At 46.3% G+C, this 24,586-nt stretch overlaps 3 non-coding genes across 3 annotated transcripts; 1 reads left to right on the top strand and 2 right to left on the bottom strand.

Annotated features, from left to right (window-relative positions):
* Positions 1-5,540: 5,540 nt before the first annotated feature.
* On the bottom strand, positions 5,541-5,612 carry TRNAC-GCA (transfer RNA cysteine (anticodon GCA)). The gene has a single exon. It is a non-coding gene; the product is annotated as a tRNA-Cys (tRNA).
* Positions 5,613-17,927: 12,315 nt separating this feature from the next.
* On the top strand, positions 17,928-18,000 carry TRNAQ-UUG (transfer RNA glutamine (anticodon UUG)). Its single transcript has one exon. It is a non-coding gene; the product is annotated as a tRNA-Gln (tRNA).
* Positions 18,001-24,514: 6,514 nt separating this feature from the next.
* On the bottom strand, positions 24,515-24,586 carry TRNAC-GCA (transfer RNA cysteine (anticodon GCA)). Its single transcript has one exon. It is a non-coding gene; the product is annotated as a tRNA-Cys (tRNA).

Genomic DNA, 24,586 nt, shown 5'->3' on the forward strand with positions numbered 1-24,586 from the left:
TCATTCCTGTGTTTTCTTAGCTTTTTTCTTTCCTTCTTTAAAGCACTTTCCTTCTTTCCTTCCCTTTCCTACTCTTTCACTTTCCTTCTCTTTCTGGTCCTTCTCTTTTCCTTTCCTTTCCCTGGGTCGAGCCTGCGAGTGCATGCGCTAGCGCATACGTCTCACTTGCAAGACTCTTTTGTTTACAAAAAAGGGGTTGGAGCCCAAACCTTGTTTACCATTTGTTGGCATCAGTGCCCTTTTTTGCAGCCTAATTGACAAGCTCCCTGCAAACTTCACATCTGTTCCTTACAATGGAGCAGGGACCAAGCACAGATTAATTCAACTTAATCTGTGATCGTCCACTGCTCCCTACGTGATTGAGGTAGTATTTTGTTGTTTATATTAACTTTTAGTGCCATGCAAACAGAAGGCGTCTGACTGGCAAAAATGTACCTAGCAGGACGCACAAAATTGCAAAGATTTATTTTCTGAAGTTAACTTTCTTTTATTTTGCCAAGTCCTTTTTTCTCACTTTGCTCTCATGTTTTCTTTTGTTTTTGCTTGTGGGAGCTGTTCTCGAAAGATCATGATTATCTTGTTCTAAATATTGCAAAGCAACATTGTTTATGTGTAATTTATGAAATTATACTTTAACACATAATTGCGCAGTACACCTCAACCTACCCCATTCCAATCCACCCCACTCCAATCCACATCAATCCACCCACCTCACCCCATGCTAATCTGCCCCATTCAGTCTAATCCACGACATACCAATCCAATCCAATCCACCGCACTCCATTCCAAACCACTGTAGGAGGCTGGCCTGGTTTGTAATGGGTACCAAGGGGTACTTACACTCTGCACCAGGTCCAGGTATCCCTTATTAGTGGAGAAGAGGTGTCTAGCAGCTTTGGCTGATAGAAGGTAGCTATGGAGAGCAGCTTAGGTTGAACTAGGAGACATGCAAAGCTCCTACTATACCACTGGTGTCATATGCACAATATCATAAGAAAACACAATACACATATATACTAAAAATAAAGGTACTTTATTTTTATGACAATATGCCAAAGTATCTCAGTGAGTACCCTCAGTATGTGGATGCCAAATATACACAAGATATATGTACACAATACCAAAATATGCAGTAATAGTATTAGAAAACAGTGCAAACAATGTATAGTTACAATAGGATGCAATGGGGACACATAGGGATAGGGGCAACACAAACCATATACTCCAAAAGTGGAATGCGAACCACGAATGGACCCCAAACCTATGTGAGCTGGTAGAGGGTCGCTGGGACTGTAAGAAAACAGTGAGGGTTAGAAAAATAGCCCACCCCAAGACCCTGAAAAGTAGGTGTAAAGTGCACCTAAGTTCCCCAGAGAGCACAGAAATCGTGATAGGGGAATTCTGCAAGGAAGACCAACACCAGCAATGCAACAACAATGGATTTCCAGACGAGAGTACCTGTGGAGCAAGGTGACCAAGTCCAAGAGTCACACTCAAGTCGGGAGTGGGCAGATGCCCAACAAATGCCAGCTGAGGTTGCAAAGAAGCTGCCACCGGATGGTAGAAGCCGTGGATTCTGCAAGAACGAAGAGGACTAGGAACTTTCCCTTTGGAGGATGGATGTCCCACGTCGTGAAGAAGCTTGCAGAGGTGTTCCTGTGCAGAAAGACCGCAAACAAGCCTTGCTAGCTGCAAGGATTGCGGTTAGGGTTTTTGGATGCTGCTGTGGCCCAGGAGGGACCAGGATGTCACCAATTGCGTGAGGAGACAGAGGGGGCGTCCAGCAAGACAAAGAGCCCACTCAGAAGCAAGCAGCACCCGCAGAAGTGCAAGAACAGGCACTAAAAAGAAGAGTGAACCGGAGCTCACCCGAAGTCACAAAAGAAGGTCCCACAACGCAGGAGGACAACTCAGGAGGTCGTGCACTACAGGTTAGAGTGTCAGGGACCCAGGCTTGGCTGTGCACAAAGGAAATCCTGGAAGAGTGCACAGGAGCCGGAGCAGCTGCAAATCACACAGTACCCAGCAATGCAGTCTAGCGTGGGGAGGCAAGGACTTACCTCCACCAAACTTGGACTGAAGAGTCACTGGCCTGTGGGAGTCACTTGGACTGAGTTGCTGAGTTCCAGGGACCACGCTCGTCGTGCTGAGAGGGGACCTAGAGGACCGGTGATGCAGTCTTTTGGTGCCTGCGGTTGCAGGGGGAAGATTCCGTCGACCCATGGGAGATTTCTTTGGAGCTTCTAGTGCAGACTACCCCCACAGCATGCACCACCAGGAAAACAGTCGAGAAGGCCGCAGGATCAGCGATACAAGGTTGCAGTAGTCGTCTTTGCTACTTTGTTGCAGTTTTGCAGGCGTCCAGAGCAGTCAGCGGTCGATTCCTTGGCAGAAGGTGAAGAGAGAGATGCAGAGGAACTCTGATTATCTCTTGCATTCATTATCTAAAGAATTCCCCAAAGCAGAGACCCTAAATAGCCAGAAAAGGAGGTTTGGCTACTTAGGAATGAGGATAGGCTAGCAACACAGGTAAGAGCCTATCAGAAGGAGTCTCTGACGTCACCTGCTGGCACTGGCCACTCAGAGCAGTCCAGTGTGCCAGCAGCATCTCTGTTTCCAAGATGGCAGAGGTGTGGAGCACACTGGAGGAGCTCTGGGCACCTCCCAGGGGAGGTGCAGGTCAGGGGAGTGGTCACTCCTCTTTCCTTTGTCCAGTTTCGCGCCAGAGCAGGGCTGGGGGATCCCTGAACCGGTGTAGACTGGCTTATGCAGAGATGGGTACCATCTGTGCCCATCAAAGCATTTCCAGAGGCTGGGGGAGGCTACTCCTCCCCAGCCCTGACACCTTTTTCCAAAGGGAGAGGGTGTAACACCCTCCCTCTGAGGAAGTCCTTTGTTCTGCCTTCCTGGGCCAAGCCTGGCTGGACCCCAGGAGGGCAGAAACCTGCTGAGGGGTTGGCAGCAGCAGCAGCTGCAGTGAAACCCCGGGAAAGGTTGTTTGGAAGTACCCGGGTCTTTGCTAGAGACTCGGGGGATCATGGAATTGTCTCCCCAATGCCAGAATGGCATTGGGGTGACAATTCCATGATCTTAGACATGTTCCATGGCCATGTTCGGAGTTACCATTGTGACGCCATACATAGGTAGTGACCTATGTATAGTGCACGCGTGTAATGGTGTCCCCGCACTCACAAAGTCCGGGGAATTTGCCCTGAACAATGTGGTGGCCCCTTGGCTAGTGCCAGGGTGCCCACACACTAAGTAACTTAGCACCCAACCTTTACCAGGTAAAGGTTAGACATATATGTGACTTACAAGTTACTTAAGTGCAGTGGTAAATGGCTGTGAAATAACGTGGATGTTATTTCACTCAGGCTGCACTGGCAGGCCTGTGTAAGAATTGTCAGAGCTCCCTATGGGTGGCAAAAGAAATGCTGCAGCCCAGAGGGATCTCCTGGAACCCCAATACCCTGGGTACCTCAGTACCATATACTAGGGAATTATAAGGGTGTTCCAGTATGCCAATATAAATTGGTGAAATTGGTCACTAGCCTGTTAGTGACAATTTGTAAAGAGAGAGCATAACCACTGAGGTTCTGGTTAGCAGAGCCTCAGTGAGACAGTTAGGCATCACACAGGGAACACATACATATAGGTCACAAACTTATGAGCACTGGGGTCCTGACTAGCAGGGTCCCAGTGACACATAACAAACATACTGAAAACATAGGGTTTTCACTATGAGCACTGGGGCCTGGCTAGCAGGATCCCAGTGAGACAGTGAAAACACCCTGACATACACTCACAAACAGGCCAAAAGTGGGGGTAACAAGGCTAGAAAAAGGCTACTTTCTCACAACCACCCACCCCAATCCACCACACTCCAGTCCTCACAACCTAATCCAATCCAATCTGCCCCTCTAGAATCTTCCCTATTCCAATCTGCCCCACTTCAATTAAAAACAATCTACCCCACTCCAATCTGCCCCCTCCAATTAAAAACAATCTACCCCACTCCAATCTGCCCACTCCAATCCAAAACAATTTGCCTCACTTCAAGCTTCCCCACGTCAGACTGCCCCACTCCAATCCAAAATAACCTGCCCCCCTCCACTATGCCTCACTCCTGCCTGCCCCACTCCAATCCACAACAATCTGTCCCACTCACATCTGCCCCACTCCAATCCAAAACAATCTGCCCCACTCACATCTGCCTCACTCCAATCCAAAACAATCTGCCCCACTCACATCTGCCCCACTCCAATCCAAAACAATCTGCCCCACTCACATCTGCCCCACTCCAATCCACAACAATCTTCCCCACTTTAATCCACCCAACTCCAATCTGACCACTTCAGTCCAAAACAACCAGCCCCACTTAACTCCACCCCACTCCAATCTGCCCCACTCTAAACTGCTCCACATAAATGTGCCCCACTCAAATCTTCCCACTCCAATCCTCCCCAGCCCAATCCAAAACAATCTTCCAGCTCCAATCCGCCCTATTCCAGGCTGCCCCACTCCAATATGCCCACGGCAATCCACCCCGATCCAATCCAATCCACCTCCCCATTCCACCCACTCTATCCCGATTCACCCCACTACAAACCACTACAACCCAAGCCGCTCCAGTCCAATCCAGCCCAGTGCAATCTACCCCACTCCAATCCAGTCTGCCTCACCAAACCCACCTCACTGCAATCTAATCCTCCCCTTTTCCCATCACGTTTACCAACAAATCGGAGGCTACTCAAACTTTGATTCACTTTCACTGAAATTACCTGTGAATATTCAGTGCACTCGCTTCATTTCTCTACAGATAAAATAACTTGCGTGGCGGGAGCGAACAGGTGTAATCTCTCACTAGGGAAAGCTGTGAGGCGTATGCTTTCACTAGAATGTATATATATAGGATCCGACTCACTGAGTGCACTATGTTCACTCGTCTGGAATGAAAGCCCCCTGATTAGGTGACATCAGAAGTAGAATCTCACATAAACGCTAAAAGACCCGATACGGGCGGGAGAAGCCCGAATTTTTACGCAAAAAAAATTGCTTCGTTTTGTCTGTCTCCCTCCCGCAGTCGCCTCTGCTACAACAGAAGTCAACGGGGGAGAATCCATTCCTCCGATATATATCAGTTATTTACAAAATATCCCTCTTTCACCGTCTAAAATCTTCGCATGTTTGATCTCAGGGTCTCCGAGGCAAAACCAAGGCACCTCGCGAGGGAGGCCGGGGGAGGGTGAGGGCGTCATCCATAGGTCCCGGGGGCATCTGGGGGGGTAATAGTTTAATATCCTGTAAAGCGCGGCCCCCGCTCGCGCCGCCGCTGCACAGGTGAGTTTACATTCGCTCAGGTGAGCTCCACTAGGAGGTGACATTGGTACAACGCGGGCATCTCAAGCGCATATACAGGCGCCGCGTCAGCCTGATGTCCACTGTTTGTTGAAAAAAAAAATGTTTTTCACGCTTTACAGCAGCGAGCCCATGTATTTAATAAAAATAACGCGGAAATAGACAATTCTATAAAAGGGTGAAGGGGACACCCGGATTTGAACCAGGGACCTCTTGATCTGCAGTCAAATGCTCTACCACTGAGCTATATCCCCCTTCCTGTCATTATTCATACTGTGTCACCACTTCTACAGCATTGTCGAGGATTGTTCTTCTGTGATGTCCAGCTCTCATTCAGCTATAGCCCCACATGTTCCAAGGGACCACTATCGTCCTTTATCTCTGCGTAATGAACCATTCTCAGCGGCTTGGCAAGTTGAAGTGTGAGGTACCAGCTGGAAACTGGAACAGAAGAAAGAGTTAATGTCCCCTCCATACCACTGACATCAATCTCCCCAGCAATCACTTTTTCAATACACAACTCAGCAAACATCAGAACTCTTCCAATTAAAATGTGCTACACTAGGAAAGGTCCTGGTCCTGCTGCTTTGGTTCTTGGTTCTGTATTGCTTCTTGCACTTGCATAAATTGTTTGATCTTGGCCAAGTCATTTTAGTTCCCTTTGTTTACCATTAACTCTTCCATATTCGTGTAAAGTTTTATGGGCGGTTTCCCTTGCTTCAGGCAGGTTCTCATCTTTCCTGTATTAACATATTTAAAGGTCAACACTTTCCTAAAGTGGCCTGTGTGTGAAGCCTCCACCCCCCCCCCCCCCCCCCCCAGTTAGATGGAAATACCTGCAGGCCCAGTGCTTAATTTGTGCTTGTTGTTTCCGGTGCTGGGCACTTATTTTTCTGCCACAAGCATTTACTGCGAGCAAAAGACACATAAGGGAAAGACGGAGGAAGAGAAAAAAAAAAAAGTGTCACAGAGGTAGAAAGCAGAAAGCTGCAAGAGTGAGCTGAAGGGGCAGGGAGTGGCTGTAAATGGATTAAAGAAGCCCGAGATGGCTTCAGGATTACGCTGCCTCAGTATTCCGTGCTCGCACTTTTAATTGAAGCAGCCGCATGTTTAAGAGGGGGGCTTTGGGCACCGACACGTTTTTATTTGCAAATTAAGCACTGTGCAGGCCCCTCGCGCTCCTTGACAGTGTGGGCAGCATGATGCCACACTTTCCTTTCCTCTGAATTCCCCTGCTGGCCTGTTTGCCCACCTTGTAAAGCCACCTGCCTTCTCTGGGCTCTGTGAGCTGCCCCTGAGACGCCAAAAATCAGGATATTCGGTGAGCTGCACTAGGTCTTGGAGGCAGCCTAACACCTGAAGGGTCAGAAGTGCCCGGATGTAGCTTTGATGACATCATAGCTGAAGCTCAAAGATGTTACCTTTGTTGGGAGGAGCTGTGACACACAGGCCACTTTACAAAAGTGTTAACCTCCAAATATGTTCATACAGAGAAGACGAGAACCTGTAAGTGAAGCAGAGAGAAACCATGGCTGCCAAGTTTTCAGATGGCATGTGTGCCATCTTCATAGTTTCGGTGTACCCTTGAGTGACATTTAACTGTGAGATGTGTGAACTTAGAGTGACACTTCTTTCGCATGGAAAACCAAGCGATGAAGAGCAAGGAAAGACGTGTCAGTAATTACACCCTTTTGAGCAATGAGAAGCTCTGAAAAGATCTTAAAACTGCTCCAAACCTTTGAAATAGAAGGTCCCTAATCTACTGCCCCTTTCTAAGACGATTGTTGCATGTTTATAGTGCTTCAATCGCAGGCTGGACCCTCATAGCACTATGAATAAAGAAGTTACTATTGCCCATAGCGACAATAAGGGTTCAATTCTGTTTCTTTCTCGTTTCACACATACAGTATCTGCAGAGACTGGGTTAACCAGTTGAGTTTTCAGAAGGTAAAATGAAAGAAAATGGCTGCTTTTTCCCATCAATTTAACTCGCATGATTTATAATTCCCTTTCCGTTAAGGTGTATCACTGGTATGTCCTTTAAGCCGTGTGATGTCTTTGACCCTTCGAAAGCATTCTTAACAGACATGATCATCACCCCCATCAGTGGTGGGGATCGGAGGGGCACCACGTGCCCATGAGAAATCATTCCCCAACTTTTGGTAAAAAGACAACCATCCCAGGACTGTTAATTCTGACACGTTAAATGCCTCAGCTGTAGTGTCATTGGGCGAGTCTCCTGTGCAGTGAAACCGAAGCCAGGCAGCCAGCTAAACAAGCCTTCCTGCCAGGGTGCCTGCTGCTTGAAAGAAATGCAAATGTGAGCAACAAGTTAATCTGCAAATGTGTAGGGCGATCTGCAAATGTAAAGGATGCTTGGGAGCCGGCACTGGCTTTAATTGATCTGATCACTTGAACCTTTGTGATGACAAAGATTTCTTTTTAACAGGTAGTGCAAATAATTAACCAATGAGCTGTGAAGTGCCTGCTTTTAATTAAATGTGTATTTACATTTATACTTACTATTTTTTTTCCACATTTTATATATACTACGCCTGACGAGGTGTTGAAGGGACATTTATGTAAGAAAACTTGCATTACCTTCAGTCTGGGTATTACTAAAATCTATATTTTGGAAGCACCATTTTGTAGCAGTCTATACTGTGTGTAATGCAAGTTTAAAATAATTTTAATTGTATTTATATAGCGCTACTACACCTGATGAGGCATCAAAGCACTTTTCAGCGAGTAGCACTCTACTCCGGAACCCAAGAGGAATTAGTGGTGGATTAGTATAGGTAAATACGAGTACAGTATTAGTATTAGTATGAGTTAATTTGAGCAGAGGATATGTCAATCAATCAATCAATCATGGAGTTTGTAAAGCGCACTACTCACCCGTGAGGCTCTCAAGGCGCTGAGGTGGGGGGATGGGCGGTGCTGCTACTGCTAGAACAGCCAGGTCTTGAGAAGTCTCCTCAAGGTAAGGAGGTCTTTGGTCTGACGCAGGTGGGTGGGAAGAGTGTTCCATGTCTTGGCGGCGAGGTGCAAGAATGATCTGCCACCGGTTGTAGTTCTGTGGATGCGTGGGACGGTGGCGAGGTCGGTGGAGTGGAGTTGCCGGGTGGGGGTGTAAAAGGAGAGCCGTCTGTTGAGGTATTCTGGTCTGGTGTTGTGCAGTGCTTTGTGAGCGTGGGTGAGGAGTTTGAAGGTGATTCTCTTGTTGACGGAGAGCCAGTGCAGGTCTATCAGATGGCCTGTGATGTGGCAGTGGCGGGGGTTGTCCAGGATGAGCCATGCAGAGGCGTTCTGGATGCGTTGAAGCCTCTTCTGGAGTTTGGCCGTGGTCTCTGCAAAGAAGGCGTTGCCGTAGTCCAGTTTGCTGCTTACGAGGGCTTGGGTGACTGTTCTTCTGATTTCGGTGAGGTTCCATTTGTAGATCTTTCGGAGCATGCGGGGGGTGTTGAAGCAGGAGGAGGAGATGGCGTTGACTTGCTGGGTCATGGACAATAGGGAGTCCAAGATGAATCCTAGTTTGCGTGAGTGGTCCGTGGGAGTCGGAGCGGATCTGAGAGTGGCAGGCCACCAGGAGTCACCCCATTCGGAGGAGGGTGGAGTAGAAGATGAGGACTTCCGTCTTCTTGGAATTGAGTTTGAGGCAGCTGTTCTTCATCCATTCAGCGATAGCCTCCATTCCTTCATGGAGGTTGGTCTTGGAAGAGTCCTCAGCTGGGTGTCGTCGGCATATGAGATGATGTTGAGGTTGTGGGATCGGGCGATGTCAGAGAGCGGGCAATTTAGACGTTGAAGAGGGTCAGGCTTAGGGACGAACCCTGTGTTATGCCGCAGACAATTTTGGTGGCTTTGGTGTGGAATGGGGGGAGACGGACTCTCTGGGTTCTGCTGGTGAGAAAGGAGGTGACCCAGTCCAGGGCTCTGTCACGGATTCCTGCATTGCTGAGGCGTGTGCGTAGGGTGTGGTGGCAGACAGTGTCGAACGTGGCCGAGAGGTCCAGGAGGATGAGGGCTGCAGTTTCGCCATTGTCCAGTATGGTTCTGATGTCGTAGGTGGCGGTGATGAGGGCAGTTCCAGTACTGTGGTTGCTGTGGAATCCAGATTGGGAAGGGTCCAGAGAGCTGTTCTCCTCGAGGAAGCGGGTCAGTTGTCTGTTGACAGCCTTCTCAATTACTTTTGCCGGGAAGGGGAGCAGGGAGATAGGCCAGAAGTTCTTGAGGTCCTTTGGGTCCGCCTAGGGTTTTTTGAGGAGGGCGTTGATATGTGAGTTTGTTAGTTGGATTGACTAGAGTAATGGAGGGATAGAGGAGGGAAGAATCCAGAAGTGTTAATTGGGAGTTTATAGTAACAGGATGAGGCTTGGGATGAGTAAAGGAGAGATGGAGGAGGGAGGAGTCTGTGGAAAGGGTTAGGGAGATCATAGTAGGAGGAGGGATTTTGGATGAGTCAAAGGTGAGATAAATGAGGGGGAATTGATTAGGATTGTTTTGGAGATCATAGTAGTAAACTGAGGTTTGGGGGAGCTAGATGCTGTAGAGGAGGGAAGAGCTTAGGCAGGGTTATTCTGGAGACGAAAGAAGTAGAATGGGTTTGGGATGAGTTAGAGAGAAGATGGAGGAGAGATTGATAGAGGCATAGAGTGTTGGAGAGACAGAATAAAGCTTATGAGAGAGTAAATTGTATTTTACTTTTTATTTATATATTTTTTTATTTAATTATTATTATTATTTTAATGTATTAATTAATTTAATGTTATTTCTTTTTTCTCTAGTACAGTAAGACTAGAGTAATAAATTATTAGATATGTAAATACATAGTATGTGAATATGTGCATGGAATATAATAATGGGTATAATGATATGAGAAGTACATTTGTATTGTATAAACACATACTTTCAAGATTTGTAATATTTGATGTTAATTAATAAGCCTACTTTTCTAACATTCATTTATCTTTTCTCAATTTTTCAACAGCGAAATGCTTGCTGTTAAATAGTTAAGATAACATCTGCTCATTGTGATATAAAAAAGGAGGCAGGGATTCATAAGTATCTAATATAACAACTCATCTAGGAGCTATGCAATGACCTATGAACATGTTAAGCATAGAATAGAATATACATATATGTGTATATACACACACATATACATATACACACATGCACACACATGCATACACACACATATATATATTTAACTGTGAGTACATATACATTTGTTAAACAGGCTTGAAGAGTTTATTATGAAATAGTGACTGTACATATTTCTTAAAGGACCATACATATCACATACCTTTACACTGGAAGGTAAGCAACCGTACTGATCCATACACCTATGGCCCGCCAGACGTGACCCGCTGCTTTGGATATCTCCGTCAGTGAAGAGAGGTTGAGGTTCTGCTGCTCTGAATCTAGGGCCCTTTACCAAACTATAGGCTGTGTTTAATTCATTGTAAATATCTGCATAGGATCTATTGTATCAAACAAATGTGCAGTTTCACAGGATGGGGCTGGTGGACGACGCAAGCTTGAGGGATGAGCTCACTGGCACGGGGTGGAAATAATTAGTTGGGTCATGCTAGGTTGACTAGGTAGAGGGGTGAGCTCATGCCAACAAGATGGAAAGGATGAGTCGGGTAATAGTGGGTTGACTAAGTAGAGGGGTGTGATCATGCTCATGAGATGGAAAGGATGAGTCGGGTCACGGTGGGTTGACTAAGTAGAGAGGTGCGATCATGCTCATGAGATGGAAAGGATGAGTCGGGTTGTGGTGGGTTGACTAAGTAAAGGGGTGCGATCATGCCCATGAGATGGAGAGGATGAGTCGGGTCGAGGTGGGTTGACTAAGTAGAGGGGTGCGATCATGCTCATGAGATGGAAAGGATTAGTCGGGTTGTTGTGGGTTGACTAAGTAGAGGGGTGCGATCATGCCCATGATATGGAAAGGGTTGTGGTGGGTTGACTAAGTAGAGAGGTGCGATCATGCCCATGAGGTGGAAAGGATGAGTCAGGTCATGGTGGTTGACTAGCAGTAGGGGTGCAATCTCTCCAACCAGGTGGAAAGGATGAGTGAGGTCATGGTAGGTTGGCTAGATGGAGGGGTACAATCGCACCAACACTGTGGAAAGGATGAGTTGAGTCTTGGTCGGTTGACTAGATGGAGTGGTACCAAGGTGGAAAACATCAGTTAGGTCATGGTTGATTGACTAAATGGGGGAGTGATCACATCAACGAGGAGGAAAGAATGAGTCGGTCATGGTGGGTTGACTAGTTGGAGGTAAGCCTCCACTTTATTCCATAGCCTCTTTGAACTGTTACCTGCCTTGAGGTGTTTACGCAGGCGGTTCAGCTCGACAGCCTGTTACTTGAAAAAGAATGAGCTTATTGACCCTCAAACCTGAGATACAGCGTTTGCAATATTGGATATATAAATGGAAAAAATGTAGTATTGATACTGACACCTCGGTCCGGTGTTTACTACTTTTCTGGGAATGCAAAGCAGTTGGTGTATTTTACAATACACAAACCTACGTTTACAGAATATGAAGTGCATTTACATACAATTAAGAATGTGTATTTTCTGAAATAATGAACAAAGGTACATACCTGTTGTGCAATAAACTTAACTGTATGAATGCAGAAATTGCATAAAAGGAGTACACAAGTCCTAAAAAAGAAAGTGGGGGACTAACCAAATTAGGCAGTATGTAAGTGACATCATGGTGGGTGACATCACAGTGCGTGACATCACACCGAGTGGCATTGTATGTACCATCACAGGAAGTGGCATCACAACCCATGACCTCACAAGAAGTGACATCAGAAGAAGTGACATCAGATCTTAAGACCTCACACAGGTTCAGCAGGTCCACCACGATTACATTTTAGCGTGTTACTATATTTAACAAATTAGAATTTGTGTTGGGGGTGTGCCAAAAAAGGGACGCAACCCTGATACAAAATGTAGGCCTCAACTTATACATTTATTTTTTTAAAACACCGCCCTAAAGATATTGTCAACAAGGAGAAACATGGCAATAAATCTGTTCTGCTTAACTGGTTGCAAAGTCTGCATTTTACAATATGGGGTTCAGGCACCTGCTGCAGAGATCCTTGTGTGCCCAGTAAATCTCAGGGAATAATAATAATGGTAAAATATCTTTGGAGGGTAAAACATATGTTGGAAAAACCTGTGTTTTCTCTAGTCCCAGTTTTCAATCAAAGTAGCTTAGAGGTTGTATAAGTCTCCTGCAAAGCATTTTTATTTTAAGTAGCTAGGTGAGTTACTGCTTTTAACGCAGAGATCCTTTTGTTACTTGCAGTTCATGAATTGTAATCCTTCTAATATGTCACAGTGAGCTATTAAGGACACGTGACGCCTACACCTTGTAACCCTCACTGTCTTTTATAACACATTTAGTACACTGAATTACACATTATAGGATGTATTGTGAATGCGTAATGTAATGTGAAGTAAAGTGCTCTGACACCCTGCACTAGGATGAGAATCGCTATAAAAGAAATAAAACAAAATAGTGGTATTTTAAATTGTTATTTGTGAAAATACTGGAACAGACCAACAAGTCTGACATTCTTACTGTAGGAAGCTGGCCTGGTGTGTGGTGGACACCTATGGTGTTGGCACCTTATGCCAGGTCCAGGCAACCACTATTAGTGAACGTAGGCAGTGTCTAGGAAGCCAGGCTCTCTAGGGGTAGCAGTGGATGAGCAGCCAAGACTTATCTAGGAGACATGCAAAGCTAATGCAATACCTCAATAGTCACACAGTAACTTATCTCTCATGAAAGGAACCACATAGTGTTACATAAATAAAGGTACTTTTACGCAGTCCCCCACCGGAGGTAAGTATACACTGTTTATATGCACAATAGCAATCAGAAATTAGCTTAAAACAACAATCATTGGCAAGAATTGTAGAAAAATAGTTAGGGCCCTAGTGGAGGACCAAACCATATTCTAAACAAGCATTTGCAATGCAACGGGTCTCGCGTTTGCTCATTTTAGAGCTGATAGCGTTGAAACTCCTAACCCGACTTTTCACCCATCGGGCAAAAGTGCATTTATTTACGTAACCGAAAAAGTGCAATTAACTATGTAAAGCACTCGACTTCTGCCAAGCAAGATCGCGCTCATAAATTAGAGAAAAAGAAGTCAACGAGCCCGATGGAAAACAGCGAGCCTCGCATGTTTTCTGTACTTGGTCGCTGCGCTCGAGGAGGGCTAGCCACCGGAAAAGGTATGCGTGCCTTCGACTAATGAAAGCAAGCAGATTTTATTAGGCAAGCCCACGAACCAATAAAAAACACTGACGTGATGTTGACAGGGCTCAGAGCCCTTTTCTAAACACTAAAGAGTCTTGCTGCAATACGCATGCGCGAGCGCATGCAACGCAGGCTCGACCCTAAAAAGTGGAATGCAAAGTGAAGTCCCACACCCCAGGTTCGGAGTTACTATCATGTAGCTGGACACAGGTAGTGAGTGACCTATGTCCGACTCACGGATAAAATGGCTTACCACACTTACAAAGTCCAGTACAATGGAACTGAGTTCATAGGGGCACCTCACACACAGAGACCTGCACCCTGCCCTTTGGGCTAGGAGGGTCTACCATAGGGGAGACTTACAGTGACCTGGTGCAGTGACCTGTGGTGAAAGGGTGCATGCACCTTTTCACGTGGGCTGCAATGGCAGGCCTGCACACACATTGTGCCTGGGCTCCCATGGGTGGCATAATACATGCTGCAGCCCATGGGGGCCCCTTGTGTCCCAATGCCATGAGTACCTAAGTACCATATACTAGGGACTTATAAGGGGACACCAGTAGGCCAATTGTGGAGTGCACCAAGGTCCAAGGTAACCAAATTTGGAGGGAGAGAGCACAATCACTGGGGTTCTGGTTAGCAGGATCCCAGTGAAAACGTTCTAAGCACATTGATAGCAGGCAAGAAGTGGGGATGGTAATTGTAATTGTATTTTTATAGCGCTTACTACCCCTTGCCAAAAAGAGAGTATTTCCTACACTTACAGCAAATGAAAATCTCTTACATACAGGGATTGAACAAGGTAAAACGCACACCTTGTCAGGGGGTAGTAAGCGCTATACGAATACAATGTGTATGTGAAGTGATAAACAAGGAGTTGTGAGCCTTTTTCCCCTCCCCCTTGCACTTGCAGCTAGGTGTGAGCCTCAGGTGAGCTCCCAGTCATGATAACGGAACACAAGGAGTCCTGATGGCCCCTTAGATTCTGCCTTTGTTATGGGCCCAGCTGGAGTCTGATCTATGAAAGCCCCCTCCCTGCACGTTGCTGGTGCAAAACAAAAGCAGAAAGGATGGGGGCACTGCCGAAAGCGTCCCAGTGTTTGAAAATTACACCTGGACAAGTTCAGCCTATCCCAGCGGGGCCCACTGCTTGCAGGGGGGACGGCGTCCACCTCTGAAAATAGCGTGTGCACGCCGGGTACCCCCGACTTGTGCGCTGCATAAAAGGTGTTCACTCGATGGGTTTATATTGAGAAGTTCTCAAGTTGATGTAAGGGGTCACATGACTCAAAGGCATTTGTTTGCGACACTTTTAAAACGAGACGTTCTTATTAAGGTCTGTGATCATGTTCTGTTTTCATCAGAGCTCTGAGGTGTTCTGACTCGAGGAGTTCCCGCCAAAAACAGAGAAATGTGAAACGGACTTCACTTCATGTGTTTCACCGTGAATGTGGCCAAGCATCAAGGGGTAACTGAGAATGCTGGGCCGCCCCCCTCCTTCAAGCGCTACAAAGGTGACCCCCTCCTGGCACGTCCTCTTCCCTGGGATCGGAGGGGTTAATCCCCCCCCCTCACTCTCCCCCCTCCCCCGATGGACCAGTCTTACTATTGCATCAGATCACCTACATTGCACGTGAGAGGATTAGTGTAAGGACACAAGGCATAAGCCTGGAAGTGCACCCTTGAAGTTTCACCCGTGCCCCCCACTTCATCCGAAGGCTATTAGTGTGAGTGGTATATTACCCAGGGTTCTAATTATGTATTGTATGTACATATATGTGTGCATGTGTGTGTATTCATGTGTGTTTGTGTGTGAATATATGTATATATATATATATATGTGTGTGTATATGTTCTGTGCTTAACATGTTCGTGGGTCATTGCATGGCTCCTGGCTGGGTTGTTCTACTAGTTATCTATGAATCCCTGCTCTCATCTTATCACACTTCTCTACCCATCATCATATGTCATGTCTCTATCAGTCTATCCTCCCTTCCTACTCTGACTCATTCCAAATCCATTCTACTACTTTCATCTCCTAAATAACTCTGCCTAACCTCTTCCCTCTGCTTCCACATCTAACTCACCAAACCTCACTACTACCATGGCCTCCCAAACAACCCTACTAAATTCTCCCTCCTTTATCTCACCCTGCTACTATGATCTTCCTAACTCTTCCCTCCTCCATCCCCCTTTACTCATCCCAAGCCTTTGGGATGAGTAAATGAGGGATATACTCCCAATTCACACTTCTGGATTTCTTTCCTCCTCCACCCCTCCATTACTCCAGTCAATCTAACTAACAAACTCTCATATCCGCGGCTCAAATTAACTCATAAAAATACTAAAACTGTACTCATATTTCCTGATACTAATCCATCACTAATTCTGGTTAGGTTCCGGAGTAGCGTGCTACTCGCCGAAAAGCACTTCGATGCCTCGTCAGGGGTAGTAAGCAGTATATAAATACTGTTACAATACAATACAATACAATATGAGTGTATGGGGGGCCCGTCCCCTTGTGTTACGTCACTGGTTGGCAAGGCCCTCCTCGCTCTCTAACTAACTCCTGAGCCCGGCCTCCCCGGTGGGGAAACAATTATCTTATAAAAATTCATCATTTGTAAAGAAGTGTTCTGCACGCGCATGACCCGTGGGACTAGATTACTCCTGCCTGCGCGTGCCGCAAACGTCGAGGAGAGGGCACCCATAAAATGTATAGGTAAAACACTGCTTCAACGTCATTAATGCTGCGGCCTTTTCATCCCGAGGGCCAGCTGTGGATTGTGTTCAGCAGCGCACCTTCTTCTGAGCTCCCCTGTGAGGTAGATAGACACCTGTGTGCATGTTAAGGATAGACACGTGTGTGCATGTTAAGGGGCAGGGGCGCTGCAGATAGACACATGTGTGAATGTTAAGGGGCAGCGGCGCTGCAGATAGACACGTGTGTGCATGTTAAGGAGCAGCGGCTGGGGCGCTGCGGACAGACACGTGAGTGCATGTTAAGGATAGACACGTGTGTGCATGTTGGATAGACATGTGTGTGCATGTTAAGGGGCAGCAGCTGGGGCGCTGCGGATAGACACGTGTGTGCATGTTAAGGGGCAGCAGCTGGGGTGCTGTGGATAGACACGTGTGTGCATGTTAAGGGGTAGCGGCTGGGGCGCTGCATATAGACACGTGTGTGCATGTTAAAGATAGACACGTGTGTGCATGCTAAAGAGCAGTGTCTGGGGCGCAGCGGATAGACTTGTGTGTGCATGTTAAGGATAGACACATGTGTGCATGTTGGATAGACACATGTGTGCATGTTAAGGGGCAGCGGCTGGAGCACTGCGGATAGACACATGTGTGCATGTTAAGGAGCAGCGGCTGGGGCGCTGCGGATAGACTCGTGTGTGCATGTTAAGGATCAGCGGCTGGGGCGCTGCGGATAGACACGTGTGTGCATGTTAAGGATCAGAGGCTGGGGCGCTGCGGATAGACATGTGTGTACTTGTTATGGGGCAGCATCTGGGGTGCTGCGGATAGACACGTGTGTGTATGCTATGCGGCAGCGGCGCTGCGGATAGACACTTGTGTGCATGTTAAGGGGCAGGGGCGCTGGGATAGACACGTGTGTGCATGTTAAGGATAGACACGTGTCTGCATGTTAAGGGCCAGCGGCTGGGGCGCTGCAGATAGACTCATGTGTGCATGTCAAGGATAGACACGTGTGTGCATGTTAAGGGGCGGCGGCTGGGGTGCTGCGGATAGACACGTGTGTGCATGTTAAGGGGCAGCGGCTGGGGCGCTGCGGATAGACACGTGTGTGCATGTTAAGGGGCAGCGGCTGGGGCGCTGCATATAGACACGTGTGTGCATGTTAAGGATAGACACGTGCGTGCATGTTAAGGATAGACACATGTGTGCATGTTACAGAGCAGCAGCTGGGGCGCTGCGAATAGACACATGTGTGCATGTTAAGGGGCAGCGGCTGAGGCGCTGCGGATAGACACGTGTGTGCATGTTAAGGAGCAGGGGCGCTGCTTCCAGTGTGCACTGCACACACCAGGGCGTGGGGCTCTTGTGAGTGACTCGGTGTGAGGTGGGGCAGCCTCTGGACACAGCAGGGCTCACATCCTGCAGGTCCTGTTCTCTGCCTCCTCCCCGCTGACGCAAACCTCTCTGCCTGTGTCTATGCTGACTCTCCGCCCAGAGGAAACAAGAACACTGATTCCACTCTGGTGAGCTCCCTTGTGATGTAATACTGTGCGAGGAATGCTGTCACCTGGCTCCATAGCTCAGGGGTTAGAGCACTGGTCTTTGAAACCAGGGGTCATGAGTTCAAATCTCGCTGGAGCCTTTCACGAGCTTTTGACCACTGGGCATTATTTTCGGCAGGCAAGTTGATGAGTTTAGCACACACCATAAAAAAGCATTTCAACCACATTCACATTTGTTAACACTTAAAATAAAGAATTCCTAGAAAGATGTGTTTCAACTTGATGTCTGCGAAGGGAAATTGTTTTCTGGATCAAAGTGTCTGGTTTGCTAGGACATCTTTGGGACATTGGAAAGCTGACCTAGAGTGTATTCCGCCCGTTGGTTACAATTAGCTTGTAACTCACATTTGCTTGTTTTCTTGGTACTGGCTTTACTTGTTTTATGCTGTGTAGTCCATCTTGTGGAGCCTAGCCTGTTTGCTAAATATATCTTCGTGACATTCAGAAAGCTGACCTAGAAGAACAATTTATTTGTTGTTTATAACACATTTGCTTGTTTTCTATTTGTTGACTTCATTCGTTTTAGGCTGTACAGTCTCTTCATCACCTGGAACATACCCTGTTTACTGTATTCTTCCACAGTGCTCGCTTTCTATAACCATGTTGTTCTTACCATATCACATTTGCTGGGCATTCAAAGACAGAGGTCTTTGTCTTCTGAGGGAGTTTGGTATTTACTTTTCAGTGAGGAGCTTTATCTTACTGTCTGGGTGTGTGATAGTGGGTGTGTTTTTTTCCTCTCTGATTCTTTGTAGGGTTTTTCTTCTTTTTCATTTGCTCTCTCTGCCTCTGTCACAGCTTCTGGGTTTGGCTAGCGACAAATGTATTTTACTTGCTTGCCATCACCTTCTTTCTAGCACACAACATTAAAATCTCTGTCAATGAACTATACAATATTTTCAGAACATATCAGAATTAGTAAAGCATAAATGAAGCACACTTTTCTATAATACTAAAGTATGCATGAAACAAATATTTTAATACAATCAAAACAAATCAAAACACTACGTGATGCTACTTCCACACATTATTATTTGTGTGTGGTATAGCTCTATCAGTGAAACAATATCTCTGTATAAATGGGATGGCCATTTCAAGTGAAAATGTTTTGTCAGTAATGGCAGTGCAGTACCGCACCATGCAAACTCCACTCTACAACACTCTACTCAAGGCTCTGCCACTCTACTCCAATCCAATCTACGCTATTCTACATCATTCCACTCTACCACACTCTACTCCACTGTTCTCCGTGGTATCTACTCTATGTCAGTCCACGCCACTGTACTCCACTCCACTCAATGCATGCCACCCTACTTCAATCCCCTTAGTGCCACACTTCTTTACTCCACTCTACTCTGTTCTTATCCACTCTACGTCAATCTACGACATTCTACGAGACTCTACAACACTTCATGATATGACACTGTATTCTACTCTATGCACTCCCCTCTACACCACCCTAAGCCAGTCTTCTCTATTCCACTATACTCCACACCACTCCACTCTATGACACTCCACTCTATCCCACTCCACTGTACTCCACTCTATGACACTCCACTCTATCCCACGCCACTCCACTCCACTCTATGACACTCCACTGTATCCCACTCCACTGTGATCCACTCTATGGCACTCCACTCTATCCCACTCCACTGTGCTCCACTCTATGACACTCCACTCTATCCCACTCCACTGTGCTCCACTCTATGACACTCCACTCTATCCCACTCCACTCCACTCTATGACACTCCACTCTATCCCACTCCACTGTGCTCCACTCCATGGCACTACTCCAGTCTACTTTAGCAACACACAAGGATGGTGGACGGAGTGTTGAAACTTTTCAAACACTCACCCCAGTCACAGATCTGGGTTTAATCCATTGTTCTTTTGTTCACCATGCCACCCCAGTTTGGACCCAGCCATATGCAAATCAGTCTTGACCCTGTTCCTCATTGGAACAGTCCAGTCCGAACTGCCAGTCCACACTACAACACTCTATGCCACTTAGTTCTTGGCCACTGTACTCCAACCTATGCCACACCACTCTATGACACTCCACCCTATGACACTCCACTCTACGACGCTCTATGCCACTCTATGCCACTCTACTGTACTCCACATCACTCATAGCTCTCTATTCTAGCCTACATCACTCCACTGTACTCCACTCTGAGAGTTTACTCTACAAATGTATTCCTCTCTACGCCCCTCCATTTAACAACCTATGATTTTACACCCCTCAGCTCTACGACCCTTCACACTACAAACACTCCACTCTACAACACTCCACTCTATGATGCTCTACACCCCTCCAATCTATGCCCCTCAAACCTATGACACTCTATGCATTTCCATTGTACAACTCTTTACTCCACTCCACAATACGCCCCTCCACTCTATGCCACTCCACTCTACTACACTATACTACACGTTACGCTCCTCCACTTTACCTCCCTCCACTCTATGCCACTCCACTCTACTACACTATACTCCACTCTACGCTCCTCCACTGTACCTCCGTCCACTCTATGCCACTCTACACCACTCAATACCACTTCACTACACTCTACAACACTCCATACCACTTCACTACACTCTACAACACTCCACTCCACTCTACTGTACTCCACTCCACTCCACATCACTCCACTCTACTTCACAACACTCCACTCTACTTCACAATCATGACACTCCGCAAATCTCCACTTAACTACATGACACTCCTCTTCACTCTGTGCCACACCACAATCCTTTACCCCACTCTACACCACTCCATGGTACTCTATGCCACTCCACTCTACCCCACTCCACTCTACAGCACTCTTCTGGACCGCCCCACTTTGCAGCAACACTCCACGCCACACTCCTCTGCACCACTAACTTTTAGCCATGCTGAACAGCAGAGACGCTGGTGTACAATGTGGATAAAACACATTGGCAAGGCCAGTAGCTCTTGTATAGGTGAGACCTATTGGCTCTGCCAAAGCTTGTTTAAAAATGTGTTTCAATAAGGTGCTCTGTTAATTTTCCAGTTAATGTCCTCCCTCACACTATAGAGGGCCTTTAAGAACTCCAATCCGCAGTCTGTCAAGGGCTCCCACATACAGCACAACTTTACTTCAGCATCATGCCCGCCTTTTAAGGATTTTTAATTAAGTTAGTTTAGCTCAGTGACCAGAGCAACACAGCACACATCTGCCCCTGGGCTCCCAAGTTGTATGTAGGAGCAATGAGAGAACCTCTGAAAAATGTTGAAACATGGCTGAGCTTAAAAAAAAGAACAACACCTACTTTTTAGGTCTGACATTAGGCAAGAACTTTTGATTTTACTAAAAGATGTGTAATATACTTACATATAGGGGCTTTCAGCCACCTCTCTTCATCCATTGGTCTGTTTTTTGTCAATCACATTTTGTTTCCACCAACTACAGCATACAGCGTGGGGCAGCCTACTTCAGCCACTGGCTAACTTCACTTTGAGCGACTGCATTTTGCCCTTTCACAATGAGCATATTCACACACAAGCTAGTTCCCACGAGTGCCAGTGTTTTTGTTTTTAATTTATAATTACTTTATTGTTGCTTTTTTGTTTAGATCCTAATGTGATAGCTGGACTCTTCTGATGCACACTCCATCTTTATCAGATCCCATCTCTTGCCAATGCTGTTGTAAATTCCTGTTGTAATGTTTTGCTTTCCTGACTGCTGCTACTTCACAGCATACCAGACTGTGTCCATTTGAAACTGTTCTGTATTAGGTTACTCTCTTTCACTTTTTTCTTTTTTTCTTCTTTCTTTGCTAATTTATTTACTTCTATCTTTCTATTTCCTTCTTTCTTTCTTTTTTCTTTCTTTACTTCTTCCACTCTTGCATTCTCTCTTTTTTCTTTACATTTTCCTTTATTTGTTTCTTTTTCTTGCTCTATTTTTTATTTATTTCTCTTTTCTTCCCCTTTATTTCTCTTCTCCTTCTTTCACTTTCCTTCTCCTCCTCCTTCTTTCTCTTTCCTTCATTCTCTCTCTTTCATTCTGTTTCCTTCTCTTTTCTTTCCTTTCCTTCCCTTTCCTTTCCTTTTTATTCTTCCATTTCTTTTGCTTTCCTTGTTCCTTGTTCGTTTCCTTTCTTTTGGTTTCCTTCCTTTTTCTTTCTGTCTTTCTTTTGTTTTCATTTAATCCTTCTTTCTTTTGCTTTCCTCTCTTCTTTCTTTCTGTTGCTTTTCTTCATTCTTCTTTTTGCTTTCCTTCTTTCTTTCTTTGACTATCCTTTCTTTCCTTGTTTGCTTTTCTTTTTCATTCCTGTGTTTTCTTAGTGTTTTTCTTTCCTTCTTTAGTGCACTTTCCTTCTTTCCTTCTCTTTCCTACTCTTTCACTTTCCTTCACTTTCTCCTTTCTTCTCTTTCTCGTTCGTTTTCCTTTCCTTTCCCTGGGACAAGCCTGCGAGTGCATGCGCTAGCGCATAAGTCTTGCTTGCAAGACATATTTGTTTACAAAAAAGGAGTTGGAGCCCAAACCTTGTTTACCATTTGTTGGCATCAGTGCCCTTTTTTTGCAGCCTAATTAACAAGCGCCCTGCAAACTTCACATCTGTTCCTTACACTGGAGCAGGGACCAAGCACAGATTAATTCAACTTAATCTGTGATCGTCTGCTGCCCGTACGTGATTGAGGTAGTATTTTGTTGTTTTTTATTAACTTTTAGTGCCATGCAAACAGAAGGCGTCTGACTGGCAAAAATGTACCTTGCAGGACACACAAAATTGCAAAGATTTATTTTCTGAAGTTAACTTTCTTTTATTTTGCCAAGTCTGTTTTTCTCACTTTGCTCTCATGTTTTCCTTTGTCTTTGCTTGTGGGAGCTGTTCTCGAAAGATGATGATTATCTTGTTCTAAAAGCAACATTGTTTATGTGTAATTTATGAAATTATACCTTAACACAAATTACGCAGTACACCCCAATTTACCCCATTCCAATCCACCCCACTCCACTCCACATCAGTCGAACCACCTCACCCCACGCCAATCTACCCCATTCAGGCTAATCCACCACATACCAATCCGATCCAATCCACCTACTCCAGTCCAAACCACTCACTCCAATCCAATCCACTCCAATCCACCACACTCCAATCCAAAACAATCTGCCTCACTTCAACCATCCCCACGTCAGTCTGCAATACTCCAATCCAAAATAACCTGCCCCACTCCAATCGAAAACAATCTGATCCACTCCAATCCAAAAGAATCTGCCCCTATCCAATTTGCTCCACTTCAATCCAAAACAATCTGCCTCACTCCACCATGCCTCAATCCAGCCTGCCCCACTCCAACGTGACCCACTCCAATCCCAACCAATCTGTCCCACTCCAATCTGCCTACTCCAATCCAAGACAACCTGCCCCACTCCAATGTGACCCACTCCAATCCCAACCAATCTGTCCCACTCCAATCTGCCTACTCCAATCCAAGACAATCTGCCCCACTCTAATGTGCCCCAACCCAATCCCAACCAATCTGTCCCATTCCAAACCACCCCAGCCCAATCCAAAACAATCTGCCGCACTCCAATCCGCCTCACTCCAGGCTGCCCCACTCCAATATGCCCACTGCAATCCACCCCGATCCAATCCAATCCACCTCCCCATTCCACCCACTCTATCCCAATTCACCCCACTCCAATCCAACCCAACCCAACCCGCTCCAGTCCAATCCAGCCCAGTGCAATCTACCCCACTCCAGTCTACCTCACCAAGCCCACCTCACTGCAATCCAATCAACCCCTTTTCCCATCACGTTTTCCACCAAATTGGGAGGCTACTCAAACTTTAATCCACTTTCACTGAAATTACCTGTGAATATTCAGTGCACTCGCTTCATTTCTCTACAGATAACATAACTTGCGTGGCGGGAGCGAACAGGTGTAATCTGTCACTGGGGAAAGGCTGTGAGGCGTATGCTTTCACTAGAATGTATATATATAGGATCCGACTCACTGAGTGCACTATGTTCACTCGTCTGGAATGAAAGCCCACCCCGATTAGGTGACATCAGGAGTAACATTTCACATTAAACTCCAAAAGACCCGATACGTGCGGGAGACGCCCGAATTTTTACGCTAAAAAGCGGCTTCATGTTATCTGTCTCCCTCCCGCAGTCGCCTCTGCTACAACTGAAGTCAACGCGGAAAATCCATTCCTCCGATATATATCAGTTATTTACAAAATATCCCTCTTTCACCGTCTAAAATCTTCGCATGTTTGATCTCAGGGTCTCCGAGGCAGCGAAGGAGGCCGGGGGAGGGTGAGAGGCGTCATCCATAGGTCCCGGGGGCATCTGGGGGGGGTAATAGTTTAATATCCTGTAAAGCGCGGCCCCCGCTCGCGCCGCCGCTGCACAGGTGAGTTTACATTCGCTCAGGTGAGCTCCACTAGGAGGTGACATTGGTACAACGCGGGCATCTCAAGCGCATATACAGACGCCGTGTCAGCCTGATGTCCACTGTTTGTTGAACAAAAAATGTTTTTCACGCTTTACAGCAGCGAGCCCATGTATTTAATAAAAATAACGCGGAAATAGACAATTCTATAAAAGGGTGAAGGGGTCACCCGGATTTGAACGAGGGACCTCTTGATCTGCAGTCAAATACTCTACCACTGAGCTATATCCCC

The sequence above is a fragment of the Pleurodeles waltl genome, unplaced genomic scaffold (genome assembly GCF_031143425.1).
Source record: "Pleurodeles waltl isolate 20211129_DDA unplaced genomic scaffold, aPleWal1.hap1.20221129 scaffold_39, whole genome shotgun sequence".
Lineage (NCBI taxonomy): Eukaryota > Metazoa > Chordata > Amphibia > Caudata > Salamandridae > Pleurodeles > Pleurodeles waltl.